The sequence below is a fragment of the Lepus europaeus genome, chromosome 8, assembly GCF_033115175.1.
Source record: "Lepus europaeus isolate LE1 chromosome 8, mLepTim1.pri, whole genome shotgun sequence".
Lineage (NCBI taxonomy): Eukaryota > Metazoa > Chordata > Mammalia > Lagomorpha > Leporidae > Lepus > Lepus europaeus.
Genome location: NC_084834.1, coordinates 32,305,881 through 32,311,000, shown reverse-complemented (window position 1 = coordinate 32,311,000; position 5,120 = coordinate 32,305,881).

Sequence of the window (5,120 nt, the reverse complement as noted above, 5' to 3'; positions counted from 1 at the left end):
TCTCTGTCTTTTTTGCCTCTTGAGTCTTTCTGTCTTAGGGTTGCTACAATTATCTTCCTAAAACACACGTCTAGTCCTGCTGTTCTCCTCCAATTTTGTGTTGTTCTCACTAACCACAGAGTTGTTTCAGTAGAGACAGAGTGGGACTCAGCCTCGCTGACAAGCCCTGTGCAAGCTGGCTTTGTTTGGTTTCATTGGAATCTTCCAGCATCACAGAATCCACCATGGCACTTCTCACCTTCTTGCCTTTGCTCAAGCTGTTCTCGCAATCTGGAGTGCCCTCCCCACTTTCCCTGCCTACAGAAATCCTACTCAGCCTTTAGGTTGCAGATTGCACACGACGTCCTCCGTAAAGCCTCCTCCTTTGCCCCCGTTAGCACTAGGAGCCACCTATTCGGTATCTCTCCAGCAGTTTGTGTGTACTTCTCCGGTGTTATAGTGCATTTGCTCAAACACACGTCTTCTGCTGGTTGGTAGACTCCTTAAAGCTAGAGGAACTAGCTCATCTGTCTCCCTTCCTTACTAGCTGCTAGCGACCGACTCTCCATGGATTTGTTGCTCATTAAATAATAAATGAAAAGAAGAGGGAGACATTGGTAGGAGGGACATCTGAGGAAGAGAAATAGATAGACTTGAGCTTGTTCTGTAGTATTGTTTAACCGGGATGGGAACTTCATGTTGTGAACAACAGGTGTGCAGAGTAACGATGCTGGAGGCATTGGATTATGGGTAATGTTAGGGGCTCATCGTTAGACACAGAATCCTACAACACAGAGCCGTGCATGTACACGTTTAGCCTCTCCTCCACAGGCAGATAAGCCGAACTGAAAAGTCCTTCCTTAGCAGGAAATTATTATTCTGTCTGTTTGAAAAGATACACAGCCTCTTCGTGTAACCAAGACTCCTGCATATTTGGCTGTTGCTGCTGCTCTGTCCATTGTCTGATGCCATAAAGAGATGGGACCTTGACGGAGAGTGCAGTGATGACCCGTTGCTATGCCCGTTTATTCATTGCACAAAAGTTGGGCAAGGAGGTATGCTGATTAATGAGATTTCTTTGACCCTTAATTATTCCTTTCCCATGTTAGACTCTTTCATCAACCTGTTTTTATTTTCAGCAGCACAAAGGAACAACGGAAAAATAGTCTTTTCAAACGAATCTTAGAATAAGAACACTGACCATCTCCCTTCTGAGTGCTCGGACACAGACATAGCTATTACGTTGCACCTGTGTCGTGCTTTGATGCTGCACATCTTCCTGTGTATGCTCTGTGTGTGTGTGTGGAGTCATCCGTCAGGCTGTGCTTGTTCTAATCGCCCACTAGGGAAAGAACTGCTTGTCACGTATTAGAAATGGGAAGAAACAGCGAAGACCCTAATTCTGAATATTTTAAGATTTAATGAACTATTCCCTCTGAGTGCAGCTACTCTGTCTGCCTCAGGTTCCAAGGGAAGTTACATGCACAGAGAAAATGCCAGGAAAACAGAATCTTACTTCTAGCTGGGCTCTCACTCCCAACCTATTTGTTGGACCTCCGTTTGTGGTAAGTTGGGACAGTTAGTTTGGGTTTTAAGGCTGGCTCCAGAGGCTTTATTTATTTATTTATTTGAAAGACAGAATGACAGAGAGAGAGGGAGATCAAGAGAGAAAGAGATCTCTGATCTGCTGGGTCACTTACCAAATGACTGCAGCAGCTGGGGCTGGGCCAGGCCAGAGCCAGGAGCCTGGAGCTCCATCAGGGTCTCCCCCATGGGTGGCAGGGACTCCAGTACTTGGCCACCTTCTGCTGCTTTGGTAGGCTCAGTAGCAGAGAGCAGGATCGGAAGCAGAGTAGCCGGCACTCGATGGGCACTTTGCTGCGGAATCAGGCATCCCAGGTGCGCCCCAAGCCAGCACCTAGACTGGGTAATTTTGGGGACTCATACGCCTTTCCCAGGTCAGGGTGGCTCTTCAGGGTGGGAGGCGTTGCACATGCGTGTCAAGTGCCTTCTCCCTAAAGGAGTGCTAGAGAGCACCGTCCTATTAGAGAACTCCAATGAGAAGGGGCTCTAAAGAGAGCCTGCGTATGGTGAGAGCCTTTGCCGATTGCTCCTGCACCAACATCTCCGTGCCTGAGCATCGTGACCCAAGGCCGTCCTTGACTGCCAATCCATCTGTCCTTCTTAGGAGCAGGGAGCAAGGGGCTTTGAGCTAAGGCAGCAGGCTGGATGTGTGGCTGGGCAGCCAACACTGATCTAGAGGCCAATGTGATGGCCACATTCATGCGAAGTGAGGCCATTTTATCAGATGCTTCTTGTTCCCCACATCACAAGATCGCCTTTTTGCTCCAGCCCTGGCTGTAGCAACCATCTATGACCAGGGTCAATTGGGAACACCTCCCTTTGGCTTTGCCAGGAAGCTCTTGCCGTCGGTCCCAGGTCGTCTTTGCCACCTCTGTGTCTGCGGGACCTACTCAGTCCTTCTGTGTTGGGGCAAACCTGGCTGTGCCCCTGTATTCACCTCCTCGGGGGCTACTCTCAGCTTTCCTCCTCCTATCCGCGGAGCTGTCATGTCTAAGAAACACACAGCGCCGCACGGGAGTCCTAAGGCATTGCATCCCAGTTGTCCCCAGGAATAAGCAGCTCGGCCGTGCGCCCTGGGATGAGCTCTCACTTTCGTTCTTGGAATTGCTTCCCCCAAATGATGAGACTCAAGCCTTTCCTCAGGGCTTGCTCTTTTGGTGAACGGAGAAAGTAGATAAATGGATACAGATGGACAGATGGAGAGACGATAGACCGACAGAGGTGAGTAGATACAGGATGGATGATCTTTGCCATCGGAAAATGCCAGACTCATTGCACGGAGACTCTCTCGACAGGCATTCTTATTTGAAATGGGACACAGGTGACATGGCTTGGCGATCTTCACAGCGCACACTGTGAAGCTGTGGTCAGCTACCTAGGAAATGCTTCTTGCTACCTGGAAGTCCTTGAGCTTGGAAGAGCCTCACCTTTCTGGGCTGATTTGGGTGGAGTCCTGCAGTCTGGCTCAAGGATGGCTGGGTGACTCCTTGGTCCTCGCCCAGCGCATGCTCTCTGCCTGCTTGTCTGATGGTGGGGGCAGTGAGTTACCTCCCCGTGTCTCTGTAGACACGAGGAACCTTTCCACCCGAGGGAAGTGCCTGGGAGCTCGCTTTCATAATGCATTTAGAGTTCCTGGGGTGAAAGTCTTTGTAAAATGAGACGGAATATAAGGATATTTAGTATATTTTTGCGTTGTGCTAAAATTCAAACACCATTCATTGTACTCATTAAAAGGAGCCATCTACTTTTCTACAGCAAACATTTGAAAGTGGTGGCCTGAGAGTTGAGCAGGTCCCTGGGGGAGGCTGGAAGCTGTTGGGTGGTGGCACACAGAGTTGGACCGAGGGAGTGGGCGAGGCTGAACCTCTGCACCCCCCCCCTGGCTAACCTCTAACTCATCTAACCAGATTAAGTACCCGCAATCTGGTAAATTATGTTTAAACCCCCCTCAAAATGTCTGCAGGCAATCCAAACTTGGTGATTTGCCTTTAATCAGAAGACAAACATTTGAAGTGGGCAGGAAAAAAAAATATTTTTCAGTTGTTTTCTTTTCTCCCCTGAGAAAACATGGAGCGGCCCTCTTTGCTGCAAGGGCCGTGCAAGGCTTCTGCTTGGCGATCGTGTCTGCAGGAGAAGTTTGACTCTTTGTTGTTTGGAGAGAGTCACAGCTCTGTGTTAGAGAGGAAGGGATCTTTGAGATCATCCAGCTAAACCTCTCTTTGTACAGGATGCTCAGTTAATGGTCTGTCATCATCACATCCCTGGTTCATGTCTGGGCTAGGCTTCAAGTTCAAGTGGTCAGCTCTGTGGTGATGTCCCTCAGGAACGAAAGCCATTCTGTGAGATCCAGATATTCTCACTAACTAGGGTAGAAAACCACTGGTAGGGGCTAGAGGAGGGGAATGAATAAATTTTACAGTCTCAGTGGAGTTTGGTTCTCTGCTTCAGATCTGCCTGTTTGGGAAACCTAGAACTCATTAAATGATCCATACCTTACCGGAACGAAAGGGAGTTCTAAGAGGCTATGGCAGTTGGTTTTCCTTTTCCCTTTGGTAATACCTACCAGTGTGAGCAGGATTTGCATTTTCTTGTTTTACAGATCCAACTCTCAAGGAAGAACTGCGAATGAGAAATCTGCTTCATAAAGAACAGGTGTTGATGAATAACCTGGACAGGGGTAGACTCATTTCACTCATCCCCGGGGCTTTCTTTATGGACATTTGCTTAGTAAATCGTAGCTGTTCACAAAATAAACTCCATTTTGTATGAGACTCTTCTGTTCCGGGCAAACGCTGTAGGTAAGAATGCTGGCTGCACCACCTGGAATATTTGTGATTTCCGGCTCCTTGGGGATGCAATCCGAGCCCTCCAGGGTACCCTCTTACCTGGTGACCTTGCTCTCAGGTTCCAAGCTGTTGCTGGGAGGGAGCCCAGTTGTACGTTCTGGGTCTTCCGGAGGCACGGATGGAATCCCTCGCTGCTGTCCCCGTGCCTCCCTCTCTACCCGCACACGCACACGCAATGCACACGGAGCTCCTCCTGGCGCTCTCGCTGGGGTGATTTCACACCTTTGTTTTGGCAACTGCTGAGGTTCACCTTCCCTTTCAAATTTATTGCCAGCTGCCCGTGACCTCTGGTAGGCAAGAGATCCGATGTGGTGCTCTTGACCATGGGCGAGGAGCTAGAGGTGCTCAACAACAAGCCTTGGGGTTTCTCCTGGCTTCCTGGGGACCAGGGCCGGGGCTGTGTTAAACGCTCAGGCATAGTGTGTGGATGGCCACAAAGTGAACAGTCAGCCACCGACACGTTATAGAAGACAAGGCCTCGGGTGTCTGCTTAAAATCTATTTCTGTAGCATGACAGTGGGAAAAGTGTCTGTGTTCTTAGATTTAAATGCAAACAAAAGCCAGATGACTGGCCAGCTTAGAGATGCCCGGATCCCATGCTGTAGAGATGGGAGGGGCCGCTGTCCTGTCGTGAGCAGCTCTGCTCCCAGACCCGTCCTCAGACATCACTGGGAGCCCGTTTCGGGGGGAAGATGACCAGGCTGAGGGCGA